Source organism: Dendrobates tinctorius, unplaced genomic scaffold (assembly GCF_039654945.1).
Source record: "Dendrobates tinctorius isolate UK_male_01 unplaced genomic scaffold, ASM3965494v1 ptg000022l, whole genome shotgun sequence".
NCBI lineage: Eukaryota > Metazoa > Chordata > Amphibia > Anura > Dendrobatidae > Dendrobates > Dendrobates tinctorius.
Genome location: NW_027361690.1, coordinates 15,177,645 through 15,195,048, shown reverse-complemented (window position 1 = coordinate 15,195,048; position 17,404 = coordinate 15,177,645).

The following is a 17,404-nucleotide window of genomic DNA, read 5'->3' as shown; positions in this document are numbered from 1 at the left end:
GGCATCGTGTTGAAGATAGTGCAGCAAGAAGGTGCTCACGTGGCAGGAGCTCATGTGTCAGGAGCTTCCATGAGGGCCAAATACATACTGTGTTGGTGGCGGGGTAACACTAAAGGTTTCTTAATTTGTCCCCTACTGCCAACCATGGAAAACAGAGAGCATATCATTATTCTCTTCATCTCCTGATTGTTGCGCATCCATCAACTTGTCCTCCTTCATTTGTTCCTCAGCTCCTGCACCTTCACTAAGAGTCAATCGCTGTAACCAACCCTCCCATGGCACCCGCCAGTGCAATGACAATACAGAACTTAAAGATATTGCTATCCTTTCCACATCTGCTTCCATCTCTTCCTCTGTGACTGACCACCACCTCCTAGCACAAACTATTTAAAGTGTGCTCCAGTATGTAGATGACTGGAATAGTGATGTTTATGACATCATCATAAAAGCTAGCCATTTTAGTAGCTATTTCAAAACAGTGCAGAAGGTTGCAGAGGTCCTTCATCTGTGACTACTCTGCAGGCTTGATTTGTACCACGTCCGTACTGTGTTGGCCCAGGCTATGTAAAAGGACATACTGCATCAGGGCTTATCACTACAGCCACAGTGGCATTCCACAGTGTCAGAATATCACAAATTAAAGCGTCAACTGGTAGGCCGAAATATCTCTGTAGCAAAGAACGATTGACGGAAGTGAGCACACAGCAACCATGCCTTCTGCAGCAGCACATCCAGGCAGGGATAGTGGTGAAGAAATTGCTGTACCACGAGGTTGAGGATTGAGCAATGCAAGGCACCTGTGTGAGGTGGCCCCGGCTTAGAGCTGCCACCAAGTTTGCACTGTTATCGCACAAGGCCTGAAGAGCTGTCCACAACTCTTGAGCTGTGTCACTGCGATCTCTAAGGCATATTAAGTTAAAGACAACCTAATTGCGGTGAGCACTGGCTGTGCAGTACGGAGGTGGGTGGATTCTTTCTGCACTGTTGAAACTCGTGTCTCACTAAGGGAAAGGTTGAGGATTCAGGTGGAGGCCCTAAAGGAGGTGGAGAAGCCAGAAGCAGTGGAGGAAATGTCAGGTAAAGAGGTTTGTCCCACAAACCTTGAGGATGCCAAGACTTGTAGAGCAGCCCCTTTACCACCTGCCACGAGCGTCACTCAGTGCCCAGTCAATGAGATGTAATGCCCCTGCCCATGTTTGCTCTTCCAGGTGTCAGTGGTGAAATGCCCTCTGGCAGACATAGATTTTTTTCAGGGAATGGGTGATGTTGTCTGTGACATGCTGGAGTAGTACAGACACAGCTTTCTTAGAAAAGTAATGACAACTGAGCAACTGGTAATGGGTGACTGCGACTGCCTTCAACTTGTAGAAATCATCTATATGCACCAGGCGGAATAGCAGTATTTCATAGCTAACAAATGTGACCACAACTGGGAACTGAGGGCTTGCTGCTTTGCCAAGAGAGGGTGAAGTAGGGTGAACAGGACAAACTGCTCGACTGTGAGTGAAGTGCAGGCGGAGATGTTATGGTGGGTTGAGAAAGATGTGGTGTGCTCGGTGAAACCAAATGTCCACTTCCACAACAGATGCAGGCTCATACTAACCCCGGCTGTAGGGGTAAACAAATGGACAGTCTGCGGATGGAGACTTTGTGAGAACAGTTGGCATAGTGAGGGAGAAGGAAGAAGCATCAGATGCAGTTATTGACGAGGCCCACTACTCCCATTTTAGCGCAGTATAATCCCTAGACTAAGGCATGTTGATCGCTCATGTTCATGCATGTAGTAGTCAAATTATTGCAGTTTTTGCCTCTACTGAGTAGTTTTCTGCAAAGTTCAAAGATAACGTAAGTTGTATTATCCTTTGCGGTCTAAAAAAAGGCCCAGGCTAGGCAATCCTTGCCACCCCTGTGATTCTGCAGACTAACAACCTGAGCTGGAAACCACCACAGTTGTGGCTTAGGATGCAGTGCTTGTCATGGTTGCATCACTCCATATCTGCACATAACCTCCCAACTTCCTCTTCCTCCATTTTCTCTGCTGAGCTTCTCGGCTGCATGCCTCTAGGTTTACACCACGTGACATCTGCAACCTCATCATCATCCTCTTAATACTCCCCTCCTCACCCTGAGAGTCATCCTCTTCCTGCCCTGACACCACTGTACAGAACACGTGCGCTTTGGTATCTGAGTATCATCAGTATTACCTCCACCTCCCAAGAGTTAAAATCTGGTGATGAGTGTCTGAATTCTGCTCAGACCCTACTTTGCCCTGCCCCAGATCAAACAAAAAATTGAATATAATGTGTGGACAGCTCTGAGACTGACCCATCTGAAGTTCCACAGTTGGTTTGGTGGTTGGAAATTTGTGACGCATTTGGAAACAATGGTAATTGGGGTGCCATCTCTGAGGATTGTACTGTGTGTGCTATTAAGGTGGAGGAAGAGGAGAAGAGGCCACTTGATGCAATGCTTGCCATCCACTGGATCACATGCTCTTTTGCTCTTTCTGACCCTCATCTACAAGTTGTGCTGCTGTGCGGCTGCTAAAGAAAGGGAGTCCAGTAGACCATCCAGTAACAGATGTTGTCTTTGAATAGGACTACATGGTATTTGTTCAGTTAAGCTTTCAGTAACATTACCACCTAACCCACGTACGTGACGAACATCAAGCCTATTCCCCCCTTCCACTATGACCTTGCTCTTTCCCCACTCATGTTATATGTACCCTTTCCCTCTTTTAATCAACTGTTTCACAACCTTAGGCACAATCCTGTCAGTCACCTGTTACTAAATGAACAATTAGTATTTATTTTCTTAGATAGTGTGCGTGAACAACACTATTAGTCGTAACAATTCTGATTAGCAAATGGGGCCTCCTGGCTAAACTTCAATATTATGCCTAACAATTTTGATAAGAAAATGGGGCCTCCTGATTCTTGACTGCAACACAGTTTTAGCCAAAATGATTTGGATTAGGAAATTGAGCCTCATGACTGCAACACAGATTTAGCCCAAGCAATTTGGATTAGCAAATGGGGCCGCCTGGCTGAACCTCAATATTTCGCCTAACGATTTTGATTAGCAAATGGGGCCTCCTGATTCCTGACTGCAACACAATTTTAGCCCCAAATTATGAGAAGGAAATGTAGAATCTTGCCTGTACAGCAATATTAACACAAACTAGTAAGATGCCGGAAGATTGATTTCACACAGGACAGGATCCTATCTAACTAAATGAGAAGTTCACTTGCATCAGCAGCAAGAGCCACCTCTCTGCACTGTTACACTGAGAAAATGGCACCAGCAAAACAATATGTCTGCTTTTTACATGGACAGGGAGATGTAACTTCGACAGGCAATCACAGAATCCCTTGTGTCACGACATTGTGAATGGTTTCTGGCCCTGATTGGCTGCCAAAATGGACAAGCATTAAATTATTAAAAAAATTATACTCCTCTGCTACTCTTATCTAAACACCCCCCCAAAAACACGTCCCCCAGGCTCATCACTCATCATACAGCACCATTATCTAGACAAAGTCCAAATAAAAGCTTTAGTGAAAACACGATCATTTACGGATCTTTGACCAAATTTTGCTGACTTTTAGGAAAAATGCTCATGAAACCGAACTTGAATCCGAATGTGCTACATTTGTACTGAATTAGAGATTGACAAATGTTTTTTCCATACGAGTACGCTTTTCTCTACTTACAATTGATCATTTTGCCTTTCTAGTCAACTAACTTTTCTCTAAAGAAGTCTCTCTTCCCTGAATTTACCATCCCCCTCCTCAATTTCTGACCAAGTTGCTCCACTTCTCTACCGGTCAGGGACTCTTGCAGTGACTGATAACTCATACAAGAAAAATTGACCTCCTGTTTCTACATAGAGCTTATAAGGATTCAGTTAGTCAGTTTTTAATCATGTGATGTCATAAACTTAATGGATAAGACGGGAATGAGCTGGGTAGAAAGGTAAAAAATGATAAATTCTATTTACACAGTGTTATATAATATGGTGATTGGAATACATTAATACTATGAAAATTTGATAAGAGTGCTTATTTAAGTGGCAGAGAAATTTAAATAATATGTGGTACAATGTAGATGTGAGGCTACATATCCTGGACATGAATTAGTTCAACCTTAATAAATGTTAAATAAATCAGAACTGACTAATTCCTTAATGTTCTAATGCAAAATCATCGAAACTTGTGTAAACTTTAGATGCAGTCACATTGATTTACCTATTTTCGCTAATCAGTTCCTGACAATGTACATTAGGAGATTCTATCATATTCCCCAGCAATAATTTTCCTCATTAATATTCTCTCCTGTATTTTGCTGTATGCTGTGTAACAGATAATTAAATCTTTATTTTTCTTCTCACATTAGCTGTCAATCCTGAGTTGACAGATAAATTCATTTTTTTCTTTCCATCTGGAAAGTTTCAATACTTTTTTAAATTGTCACTGATGTTTCAACAAACTTGGTATAAATTGGTAATATAGTATTTAAAAAACCTTTATCTTATGAGATATATGCTTATTTCTCCCTTTACGTGCCATATCTTTCTTTTCCCCCTGCTTTCTGAACCATCCAATCTGAAAAATAAAACTAGCTCAAATCTGTATTCAAACATATTGGAGTCAATAGGGAAAGAGTGAGGAACACCTACCACAATGGGAAACCTTGCAGACACATGCAAAGTGCCAGCTATTAAAGAGAAAATAATATTCACTGCATCACACGCCCATAGACCCTGCCGCCTCTTGGTTCTGATTTTAGTTCATAGAGGTGGGAGAGATTATGGGTGTGGGGAGCAGTGAATGTTCATTTCTCTTCAACAGTGGGCACAGAGGTCAGCTGGAGCCGCCGCCGCCTCCTGCCTCCTTTCACCCGCTGCTCCGCTGCTACCACCCCCCCACTTACCCATCCACAGCAGGTACATCCAGACTATAAGATGCACCCCACATTTTCCTCCAAATTTTTGGAGAACAAAAGTACGTCTCGTAGTACGAAAAATGCAGTAATCTTTACACACAATTTCAGTACTGAAACTAGAGCTTGAGTAAATGACTGATTATTTCGGATGAGTGCTATGTATGGTTTTCGCGGATAGCACTAGTACCCATGATAATCTATGAGGCTGTGAAAATGTCAATTTTTTTTCTTCAGACTGAGGAAAAAATAGGAGACTTGTCCGATTTTCATCAGAGTATTGACTCAAAGTCGTCAATGCAAGTCTATGGATCTATGGAAAACATTGGACCGCACTCGGATAACAAAGAAAAAATAAAGAAGGTGGAGAAACTTTTTTTTTCTCTACACCTCAGAGAAAAACTGATGCCACTCTGATCATACTCATGTCAAACTCTGATCAGTGTCTCATCAGAATGATTGTACCTTTTTACTTGAATGGAGAGAAAACAGTGCATGCACCTACCCTTAGTGTCAGAGACGTCAGAGGAGACAGGTGAAAATTGTAGATGCAAGTCTTATAATGGCCAGAAATTACCTTATTCCTCATTTTCACACATGATAGCTTATGCTGAAAAGTTATTTAAGTATGGAATGCTGGCTAATATATTCTTAAAGCCATTAGCTTAATGATATTATGATATTGTTTTCGATTAAAGAAAATTTGGGATATAACTTTGTACAGATTAAAAAGTTCCCATGGTGGGTATATACCTCATATCTCTGTGCTGTGTGAGAGAGGCTGCCCAAAAAGTGTATATAGCCACAATACATAAATCACTGTAAATATCATTGATAAAGGAGTTCCTCAATTAGTTTTTCCTTTAAAAACTATAAACAAATGTTTGTTGCAGAGTTTGGCTGCTCCTCACTTTTGTAAGCCTCCCACACAACTCTATCTGGTTCAGTTAATGACTGTTGCATAGGTTTAAGCTCTCTGATATCCACTTGGAAATACACAGGTACATGGATTTTATATCAAAGCAGAATAAAGTATATTGTCCTTCATAAACTTTACAGCTCCAAAAATTAAAAAACAGCCTTTCTTCAGCCCAAATGAATAACAAAACAGTCCCTTTTCTGGGTAAGGCAAAGTAAACCAAATGGTCTTTCCAATTTGGTATTACAGGCACTTCTCATTGTCTAGCATAGGCTATCCACCATGAACAGTCTTTGCTATTTGCAGCTGACTGTTATTAGGTGTCTAAGACCAGGACTGGAGTATGGGAATGAACATAAGGATGAGTGACCTCATGGAGATCAACATCCAACACTGCGGAGACACCATCACATGTTTCTCAACGCAGTGATCTAGAGCAATGCCCCCATCCCTTATGGGAAATATGCAAAAGCATGTAAATCAACAGCCGCGGAGACACCATCACATGTTTCTCAACGCAAGCAATGACTAGCCAGGTCTTTCCCCGGGAAGGAACAACCACGGGAAGGGCAGTCTTTTGCTTTTGCATATTTCCCATAAGGGATGGGGGCATTGCTCTAGATCACTGCGTTGAGAAACATGTGATGGTGTCTCCGCAGTGTTGGATGTTGATCTCCATGAGGTCACTCATCCTTATGTTCATAGCCTTTCACTAGGCATTGCTCCTACTAGCCAGTTTCCTACTCCACACTGATGAGGGGCAATACCCCGAAACAGCTGTCTGTGGATGGATACCATGTTTTGGCATAGGTGGTTTCCTTCATTGGAGACTGCCCTTCCCGTGGTTGTTCCTTCCCGGGGAAAGACCTGGCTAGTCATTGCTTGCGTTGAGAAACATGTGATGGTGTCTCCGTGGCTGTTGATTTACATGCTTTTGCATATTTCCCATAAGGGATGGGGGCATTGCTCTAGATCACTGCGTTGAGAAACATGTGATGGTGTCTCCGCAGTGTTGGATGTTGATCTCCATGAGGTCACTCATCCTTATGTTCATAGCCTTTCACTAGGCATTGCTCCTACTAGCCAGTTTCCTACTCCACACTGATGAGGGGCAATACCCCGAAACAGCTGTCTGTGGATGGATACCATGTTTTGGCATAGGTGGTTTCCTTCATTGGAGACTGCCCTTCCCGTGGTTGTTCCTTCCCGGGGAAAGACCTGGCTAGTCATTGCTTGCGTTGTGAAACATGTGATGGTGTCTCCGCGGCTGTTGATTTACATGGAGTATGGGAATGACCTTTCCTACCCAAGCTTTTTTAGTCACTTCTAAATCCAGGACTCAAAAGCCAGTCATAATTAAAACCATCTCCGGAACACATACCTTCACTTCAAGTACTTACCTCCTGTTTCTTACACTGTGCTTTAATATACATACATAGGAAAATGATCATTAGTATCACCTGTTGGATATCATTTTTTTCATAGACCTGACTATAATTAAACAAAATCCCTGACTTTCTGCTTGTGTACCTACAGTAGAAGAATTTATGCTGTTTTGGAGGCAAAGTGTGGTCACATTAAATATTGAGAATAACCTAATATGATGCTGTGCTTGAGGATGAATTCATAAGAAAAAGACACTGCATTTAAATAAGTCAATGTCCAACAAGTGACCCAATGTAGGACACCATAATGCGGATCCTACAGTATAAAAAAGGTTGTTGTGGATGCCTTAGCCTATATGGTTGCCTACAAGAAACCTACAGGATACTGTGGACCAAGGCAAATAACTGGGATATCAAATAATGTACATATGACTCTGGTTCCCAGGAGTATGTATAGTACTGCCTTATAATTTAAAATGATTGCCCAGCAATGGTACACCAATAGTGAGAGGCACTGCAGTCATGAGTACTGATATAAAAGATAACTACCAGGAGCCCATTTATCGTTGCGGCCAGCGTTAACTGCTGTCCCAATACTTGCTAGTATGGGAGCCAGAGGGAGCAGAGGGAGCACGTGCCGCCACTGGTTTACCTGTAGGTGCTGGATGGTGTGTGGTGCAGCCATGTGTATAGTCCGTGTGTCATGATCTCAGTGCGGGTTTGACTCGCCCACGTGGGGTTAATGTCTGGAACCAGTGCTGATGACTGGTATTTCTGGGGCTAAAGGTTGTAATCCCAGTGCAGGCTTACTTGCACATCTGGGGCTATGATTGTGGCCTCTCCTTGGTTCTGGGAGAGGCTTCTTATAGCCTCAGGATGCTCCCATCCCCATCAGTTATACTTTTGCCCTTGGCATAGTGTGGTGACCCCTGAGTGTGTTTGTGCGGTGTTCTGGTTGCTTGATTCTCTGTGTACGGCTCAGTCTGTTCTCTGGATATTGCTTTGGATTCTGCTTGGTACCTTCTATGTCTGTCTGGTTTTGACTTCTGCTTGGCCCTTACTATCTGTCCTGTCTCATCCCTGGTACTTTACTGATATCTCTGTGTATGACCTCCGTTTTGCCTGACTCTGAGTATTTCTGTATAGTGTCCTGCCATCTCTGAAAGCAGGATGCTAAGCCCCGCCCCCTTGCAGTCACATGATTGTAGGTCCTGTGACTGCTTGCTAAACTTCAGCATCCACAGGTCCTGTGTATCTGTACTTTCCGGCTGTACCTGACCTCGGGCCCCCTACAGTGTGGGTGAGTCCCTGCTCAGTGGAGGCTGCACGCCGGCGCTGACAGGATCCTGACACCGTGATGGTATGTTTGCTTCGTGCAGTTCCCCCGGGTTGAGGCACTGTATGGAGCAGAGGGCTAAAGCGCTACACAGAGGCAGGGATGCCCAGGCAGCTGGCGTCCCTGGAGAGCGAGCAAGGAAAAAAAGGATGGCCAATGGTGACATCACATGTGGGTGGAGCCTGAGTACAGAGCAGCGCTGGGATCAAAAAGTGGCCAACCAATGTGTTTCAAAGAACTACGTTCTCCTTTGTCAGGGTTATCGCCTCCCAGGAGATCCCATCCATATATAATATATGCAGGCATATGATCCACCCCTCTGCCAAACCCAGACTTAACCAGCAAGTGTGTAAACATATAGAACCCCTACTTGTTCATGATAGTATATATTATTACTATGGACACACCAGTTGATGTATGAATATATATATGACCACAAGATGATAAACAATATGGAAAAAATCATGTGTATATACTTTTTAAGGAGCTTAGGTTATGAATGTTACCTTAGGACCCCGATAGTTTACAGGCATCCATTAGTCCTACAATTTGGGCGATTAATTAAATGCATAGATAAATAGATGAATAAATAATTTTTTGTTAATGATAATTTAATTTAAAAATTGGTTATGACTTAAAATATTATACCTTAAACCAGGTTTACAGAAGCAGCCCAATGGAGAAAGGATGGAAAGGGGGGAAGGTGAGGGAAGATATGTATACACATAATAAAAATATGACTATTTGTAACGCTCTAAAAAGTCCATACATTCAATGGTTCAATACACTTCTATTCGTTCATTAAGATATTTATTTTTGTTTATTATTATTATTATTTTCAAGGCGAATAATTCAAATTCCTGATTTAGGCCCTTTGGGGCCAGACTGTCCAGGGTGAATATCCACTGGGATTCACTTCTTGACAAGTGTTTAATAAAGTAGCTCCCTCTTGGATTGTGGCACACCATTTGGAAGCCAGTAAAGAACACTCCTTTAGTAGACTTGTTATGTTTTTCTTTGAAATGGCACGAGAGCGCATGCCTTATATGGCATTTCTGAATATTTACTAAATGCTCCTTAATCCGCACCATGAGGCACCTTTTTGTGCACCCCACATAGAGTTTTTTACAAGGACATTAAATCAGGTAAATGACCCTAGTTGAGAAACAAGAAATATTCTCTTTAATGTTAAATTCCCTTTCATCGCTGGAGTCAGTAAATGTCAATTGCCGAGTTTTTTTGAAAGAAGTGTTTATGCAGTGATAGCAGCTACCACAAGGCACAAATCCCATGATGGATCCCCCGAACCTTATGGTTGTATTGATCCTGTTGCTGATGGCCAGCTTATTGGTTGGAGCTGTAAGGTTGCCCAATGATTGAACTTTCTTATACACAAATTTCGGGAAGGTCGGCAAGTGTTCATCCACTAATTTATCCCTTTGTATGACAGCCCAGTGTTTTTAATGATCTCTTGAACTGTTCATAACCGACATAAAACTGGGTGATAAATAGTTATTGTTATATTTGGTCCTAGATGTTCAGTGGTCCTGAGATTACAGATTTCACATTATGCACTAGTGTGTTTCTTGATGATGCTTGCATATCCAGTTTTGTTTGTTCTAATAAGGGTTTTGGATAGCCTTTCTCCAGGAACTGCTGTATCAGGTGGTCTGATTCCTTATGATAGTCATCCACAATCATACAGTTGCGTCTGATTCTGGTGACTTGGCTTTTGAGAATGTTAGCGAGCCATACAGGGAGGTGGCAACTGGTTATGTGGATGAAACTATTAGAGTCCACATCTTTACGGTAGCACCTGGTGTGCAGCTGATTTTACTCCACAAAGATGTTGAGATCCAAAAAATTGATACTAATGTCACTAGTTGTGGGGGTAAACTCAAGGCCAAAATTATTTGCATTGAGGTTAGACAGAAAGAAATCAAGATCCTTTTGAATGCCTTCCCAGATGAATAAGACGTCGTCAATAAATCGACGTCAAAAGACCAAATCCTTGTACAGGCATCCGGCTTAACACAAATATGACTTCTCCCATTTGGCTAAGTACAGATTAGCATAGCTAGAGGCAAACCGAGTCCCAATAGCTGTACCCCATGTCTGCAGGAAGAACTGATCCTCATACAGGAAGTAGTTGTGTTGTAGAATGAAATGCATGCATTCTTGGAAGAATTGGACCTGGTTTGCCATATAGATACCCAGTAGTTCAAGGCAATAGCATGCCGCTTGGCAACCTTTTTCCTGATTAATATCTGTGTATAACGAAATAATATCGAATGTTCCTAAGTTATAATTAGGTTTCCAATTAACCTGCTCTAAAACCTGTAGGACATGACCTGTGTCCTTAAGGTTTGCTGGTATTAAAGACCTGCACTTTTGTAGGTGAATGTCCACATACCTTGATAAATTTGCACATTAAATATTGATTGTATTTAAATGTCTCCTTGTTGAATACTTTGCATTTTGATAATTGATAAAAATAAACTATTAGCACTTTTATTTTTGAAAGCATTCTTACTTTGCTGCATTTTTTTACTCCTTCCTAAAGATGTTGCACAGGATACACTTTGTAATACTGTGTACTTCTTAGACATCGGATTGAAATTACATGTTTTTCCAAAGGTTTGCCTGTCAAGTCTGCTTGCCAGAGGAGGATGTGCCAAAACAGTACTTTGGCTTAAATTTTAATTATGAAATTCATGGCTATCACATGCGGTGGAAGATCTGTCATTTCTATTTGAGTCCCATGAATCTCTTTGATTGATGTTCCCTATCATTAAATTGTCACCAGGGCTTCTCTCATTTGAATGTCACATAATGAGATATGCAGAGTTCATAGTTTTAAAATTTGTTTGGCTGGTGCTCTTGTAAGACATCTCGCTGACAAAGCTGCAATTAGCGTCCTTAACACTTTGCGTGGTTCTCCCAATACTGCCAATATTCTAAGCAAAAAAGATAGAGGCGATTTAAACCAGCAGCATTGACATATGAATTAGTAAAACACATGTCTGGCTTTTTCTGTAGGCAGCAGGAAGTAGTGTGGGAAGTTGAAACAGTTGAATAGAAGCTTTAGACATCTTTGTGTATTTTATTTATTCTGCAGCTGTAGAATGACCTTAGAAACTACAGTGTTGTGTATCTGATTACTTAATATTGAAATCAGACATTCACCCGGACTTTAGGGTATTCTGCTAATCACAGTGACTAAATATTCTCATTTGTGAAGATACCTTTTTCTATAGTTTTTTTTTCTTTTTTTGGAGATGATAAAATATAATTATTGTATAAATTTAACGAAGGAACAGAAGCAAAATAAAAATAAAATATACAATGTCCAAAGATGCCAATATTATAAAGGAAAAAGGAAAAAGAAATAGCCAAGGTAAGATGGCAAAACATATAACTGGACACTTGATGGATATGTAAATAAGAGGTCATAATGATTACCCCCTAAAAAAATAAGTAAATAAAAGAGAAGAGACAAATAATCCAAGAAGATTACAGATGAAAAGAAGACAAGATAAAAATTAGAGAGGTATTTTCATGTACATTTTTACCAGGGTCCCCTCCCCTCTGTACCAGTCTGTCATTGTAAATTTGTTTACTGTTAACGATATCTATAACTTTGTATGTAACCCCCTTCTCATGTACAGCATCATGGAATTAATGGCACTATATAAATAAATAACAATAATAATAATAACCAGCAACAATGTAGAAAATTACATCAAACCTTGATTATTTAATTTAAGAAAAATTAGAAAAATTCTCATATATCTCTTTTTCTTATAAAATACTCCAAACCATCTCCTTTTCTTTATGCCAAATTACATTAGAATTTCAACTCACATAGTGATGATATATTGTAAGGATATGTCAATATTTCGCTTTGGTGGTGGTGTTTCCAGAGGTCAGATCACCACTGATCTTGAGTGCTGCTGTGCAGCTACTGTAAATGTTGCAGGCCCATTTTACTTGAATGGAACTAGGCTGAAGTTTCTCTGCATATTGGTTGGCCAGGGCATTACTGTTCAGGAAAAATTGTAAAGGGGCCATAGTAATAACCCAGAATTGAGAGCCTTTTATTTTCAGGATCAAGGCAGGGGCCCAGATGCTGCCACCCATTTACTAGATTCTAAATTCCAGTTATGCACCATTGCTTTATAGGATATAAATAGTCAGGGCCGCCATCAGGGCATGACAGCCCTTGCTGCTGTATGGGGCCTGGTGAACAGCAGTACAGAAGGGGGCCCCACTCCTGTACATCTAGTCATCAGGCCCCAAGTGCTATGCACTGCGGTCAGGCCCTAAGTGCTGTGCGGTGTGGCTGGGCCTGCGGCGCACCACGCACACATCAGAAGAGCCGCAACAGCGGCCAACATTAGATGAGAGCTGCGCAGAAGTGGATGCGGTGAAGGACCTGTGCTGACATCCTCAGCTCCGCCCCCTGATCACATGACGATGACATCGCCACAGGTCCTTCAGCTCACAGCAGCAGCTGCCTCTTCAGTACAGGAGCGCGGCCAGGTAAGAATAAACTTTTTTTTTAAATTTAATTATTGAAAGCATCCTATATGTTTCCCTGGCAGGATGGAGAAACATGGACCATGTGTCTCCATCCTGCCAGGGCAGATTGAAAGCACACAGGCAGATTGGAGTGTGACACTGGGGGTAGGATGGAGACGGGGCATGATTGGAGACACGGGGCAGGATTGGAGATACAGGGGGCAGAATGGAGACATGGGGCAGAATGGAGATGTGGGGCATGATTAGGGACATGGGGCAGAATGGAGATATGGGGCATGATTGGAGACACGGGGCAGAATGGAGATACGGGGCATGATTGGAGACACGGGGCAGAATGGAGATACGGGGCATGATTGGAGACATGGGGCAGAATGGAGATATGGGGCATGATTGGAGACACGGGACATAATTAGAGACATGTGGCATAATGGAGATACGGGGCATGATTGGAGATACGGGGCATGATTAGAAACACGAGGCAGACTGAAGATACGGGGCATGATTAGAGACACGGGACAGAATGGAGATACGGGGCATGATTGGAAACACGGGCAGAATGGAGATACGGGCATGATTGGAGACACGGGGCAGAATGGAGATATGGGGCATGATTGGAGACATGGGGCAGAATGGAAATACGGGGCATGATTGGAGACATGGGGCAGAATGGAGATACGGGGCATGATTGGAGACACAGGGCAGAATGGAGATACGGGGCATGATTGGAGACACGGGGCAGAATGTAGATATGGGGCATGATTGGAGACAGAGGGGCAGAATGGAGATATGGGGCATGATTGGAGACATGGGGCAGAATGGAGATACGGGGCATGATTGGAGACATGGGGCAGACTGGAGATACGGGGCATGATTGGAGATTCGGGGCATGATTGGAGACATGGGGCAGAATGTAGATATGGGGCATGATTGGAGACATGGGGCAGAATGGAGATACGGGGCAGAATGGAGATACAGGGCATGATTAGAGACATGGGGCAGAATGGAGATACGGGGCATGATTGGAGACATGGGGCAGAATGGAGATATGGGGCATGATTGGAGACATGGGGCAGAATGGAGATACGGGGCAAGATTGGAGACATGGGGCAGAATTGAGATATGGGGCATGACTGGAGACATGGGGCAGAATGGAGATATGGGGCATGATTGGAGACATGGGGCAGACTGGAGATAAGGGGCATGATTGGAGAAACGGGGCAGAATGGAGACATGGGGCAGAATGGAGACACGGGACAGAATGGCGATAAGGGGCAGAATAGAGATATGGGGCATGACTGGAGATACGGGGCATGATTAGAGACAAGGGGGCAGGATGAAAGACATGGGGGCATGATTGGCGACACTGGGAAGGATTGAAGATACAGGGGGCAGAATGGACATACGGGGTATGATTTGAGACATGGGGCAGAATGGAGATACGGGGCATGATTGGAGACTCAGGGGCAGAATGGAGACACGGGGGCAGTATTGGAGATACAGGGGACAGGTTGGAGACACGGGGGGCAGTATTGGAGATACTGGGGGCAGGATGGAGACACAGGGGGCAGAATAGAGATATGTGGCATGATTGGAGACACGGGGCAGAATGGAGATACAGGGCATGATTGGAGACACAGGGGGCAGAATAGACATACGGGGCATGATTTGAGACATGGGGCAAAATGGAGATACGGGGCAAGATTGGAGACACTGGGCGAGCGGGCACGGCTTGGAGACACAGGACAGGTGGGCACGACTTGGAGACACAGAACAGGCGGGCACGGCTTGGAGACAAAGGACAGGCGGGCACGGCTTGGAGACACAGGACAGGCGGGCACGGCTTGGAGACACAGGACAGACTGGCGTGGTATGAGAAAGGTCAGGTAAGGACCTGTTCACACAGCAGGTGTAGGCAGGAAGGAGTGGTGTATGTTGGAACAGGATATGGACCTGTTCACACAGGAGGTGTAGGCAGGAAGGAGTGGTGTATGTTGCAACAGGATTTGGACCTGTTCACACAGGAGGTGCAGGATTTAGGCTGGAGTGTGGAGTAGGCAGAGCAGGCTGGGCTGCAAGGGGGCTGTGCAGGCAGAGCGGCTAGGGAGCCGTGCAGGCAGAGCGGCTAGGGAGCCGTGCAGGCAGAGCGGCTGGGGAGCCGTGCAGGCAGAGCGGCTGGGGAGCCGTGCAGGCAGAGCGGCTGGGGAGCCGTGCAGGCAGAGTGGCTGGGGAGCCGAGCAGGCAGAGCGGCTGGGGAGCCGAGCAGGCAGAGCAGCAGGGGAGCCGAGCAGGCAGAGCGGTAGGGGAGCCGAGCAAGCAGAGCTGCGAGAGAGCAGAGCTGCAAGGGAACAGAGCAGGCAGAGCTGCAAGAGAGCAGGGCCTCAGATAGGGAGGACACAAGGAAAGACAGCAGAGAAGGAACCACAGACAAGGAGACTGACAGACAGAGGTAAGACTGAGTTCAGACAGAGACACAGGGACAAAGACACAAGGACCAGGATATTCTGCCTCCTGGCAGGCGGACAGAGAACAGACAAGGCACTGGGAACACGACTCAAGGGCCAGGATATTCTGCCTCCTGGCAGGCGGACAGAGAAATGCTAGGCAAGGTACCAAGACACAGGAATACACAGTAAGAGCCTTCAGAGAAGGCAAGACAGAGGACAGGGCCTGGCTGGCTCAGCAGCAAGGAGCTAACTGAGTTTAGACATTGCACAGGCAATGTTTCAGTGGGAGTGGCGAAACTAAATAGTCAAGGGCTCTAGGTGATTGGTAAGGGACATATTACACAGATGCACCCTGACTGCATAAGAACCAGAGAGTTCAGGCGCTGCCCCCCTATACACACAGTCTGGAAACATGGAGGGCAGAGGCACAGAGCTGGCAACAGACAGAATTCACAGCATGACTTGAAGCAGAAAGTAAGTTGGTGAGCGGGGGATGGGAGGCCATGCAGTGATGCCAGCAGGGTTGTTACAGTGGTGTTATTGTGCCAGGGTTGTCTGTTGATATGTCGCATTCTGCCATGAACGAGAGGGGCAACCGTGTCAATAGCTGATGCGAGAGTGGCATTGTAGAAGGCAGTGGCACTGTCTGTGTCATGGAGTGAGGATATGGATGCCAGTGGTAGAATAGAGTCAGAGAGCGCGTGGCTGTCTCGGTGTGCAAGGTTTCTGCGGGCGTGTGCGTGTTGCTGGACATGGGTGCCAGGTGAGGAGGACAGGGATGAGAAAGTGAGTAGATGATGGTCAGATAGAGGAAGAGGGGAGATGGCGAAGTTAGAAAGAGAGCAGAGACGGGTGAAGACCAGGTCTAATGTGTGTCCATCTGTGTGGGTGGCTGAGGAGGACCACTGAGTAAGTCCAAAGGATGAAGTAAGGGACAGGAGTTTGGAGGCTGCTGACTGAAGGGTATCAGTGAGGATGTTGAAGTCACCCATGATGATAGTGGGGGTGTCAGTTGAAAGAAAATGAAGAAGCCAGGTAGAGAATTGGTCAATGAAGGCAGTGGTCGGGCCTGGAGGTCGGTATATGACGGCCACTTGGAGGTTGGAGGGAGAGTAGATGCGGACAGAGTGGACTTCGAAAGAGGGGAGGATTAGGGAGGGAAGAGGTGGGATTGGGTTGAAGGTGCAGTTGGAAGAAAGGAGAAGACCCACTCCTCCACCGTGTCTGTTGACAGGACGAGGAGTGTGGGTAAAGTGGAGGCCGCCATAACACAGCACAGCAGGGGAGGCGGTGTCAGAGGGTGTCAGCCATGTTTCTGTGAGGCCGAGGAAGGCAAGATTGTGAGAGAGAAAGAGGTCATGAATCACATGGAGCTTATTGCATATGGAGCGGGCATTCCAAAGTGCACCCGGGAGCGGGAGCAGGGGGTTGGGTGTCAATGGCACAGGTTATAAGTTGGAAAGATTGTGGTAGTTCTTATTAGATAGGGAGCGGTAGGAAGGGGTAGTAATGGGAAGTATGAGCTGTGGGGGTCCAGGATTGGGAGATATGTCGCCAGCAGTGAGGAGAAGCAGAGAAAGGGAGAGCAGATGGGAGAAGGAGAGTGGGAAGCTTGTTTTATGTTTCATTCAGACAGATTTGAGGTTGAGGAGCAGTTCAGCAGAGGAAGTCAGGTGGGGAGGAAAGAGGGAAGGGGAGATGATTATTTGGTTAGAGGCTGCTGGGGTTTGGGGGATAGCGAAGGAGAGTGAGGATTAAAGGAGCAAACACTGTGAGGGCATATGTGAACATGGTGAAGAAATAAGATAGGTTAAGAGAAGCTAGGTCCAAGTAATAA